Source organism: Octopus bimaculoides, chromosome 14, assembly GCF_001194135.2.
Source record: "Octopus bimaculoides isolate UCB-OBI-ISO-001 chromosome 14, ASM119413v2, whole genome shotgun sequence".
Taxonomy (NCBI): Eukaryota; Metazoa; Mollusca; class Cephalopoda; order Octopoda; family Octopodidae; genus Octopus; species Octopus bimaculoides.
In genome coordinates, this window is record NC_068994.1 from 13,645,640 (window position 1) to 13,646,692 (window position 1,053).

The window sequence follows — 1,053 nt, forward strand, 5'->3', positions numbered from 1 at the left end:
GATACTTCCTTTAGGTGCGCTATATACATCACAGGCGCGTATGCACACACCCACTCGTACACAAGCACAAACACACACACACACACACACACACACACACACACGTATATGTAAAACATTCTTGGGTGATTATACCTTATAGATTTCCAAGTAAGTATATACATACATACATAAAGAAGCCCGTCGTATATGTGTATATATATATGTATATATGTGTGTGCGTGTGTGTGTGTTTGTGTCTGTGTTTGTCCCCCCAACATCGCGTGACAACCGATGCTGGTGGTTTACGTCCCCCGTAACTTAGCGGTTCGGCAAAAGAGATCGATAGAATATGTACTAGGCTTCCAAAGAATAAGCCCTGGGGTCGATTTGCTCGACTAAAAGCTGGTGCTCCAGTATGGCCGCAGTCAAATGACTGAAACAAATAAAAGAGTAAAGAGTATACATACATACATACATACATACATACATACATACATACATACATACACATACATACATTCATACATATATATACAGGTCGCCGACTTACGATCGATCACTTTACGACGATTTGGGTCCCAGCTCCCGGCAGCAATAATAAATAGTCCAATTGAAATCTAAACCCGTCTACGGATGATGTCAGCTAACAAACACTTCCCCTATAGTTGGTTATCGATCGCCACTGTGGTTACTCTGAGTGTTGGATGAATATCCTGTCGCGGAGACATCGAGGCAACCTCGTATTTGGTCATAAGACAATTGTCTGAGATTCCGAAATGTTTGACTAACTATATTACAGAATGCTGTGTATGACTTTTAGCTGAGAATGTACCTTAAGAATGTGAATATATAAAACAAGGGTATGTTGAAAAAATTGAAAAAGTTGCAAAGACTGAAACCGGTACTAAAATGTACTTCATGATAATATTATTTTAGCATTTTCTGTCTTGTCCTATTTTCCTTATACATTACATATCAACTCATGTTTTACTTTTCAGCCTCCTATATATAAATAAAATATAAATAATATATATATTATAATATATATATATATATATATATATATATATA

General features: G+C 36.6%; 1 protein-coding gene across 1 annotated transcript in view; it reads left to right on the forward strand.

The window, feature by feature from the left end:
* Positions 1-1,053, forward strand: part of LOC106871913 (uncharacterized) — a 172,854-nt gene that overhangs the window by 70,887 nt on the left and 100,914 nt on the right. The window lies entirely within an intron of this gene.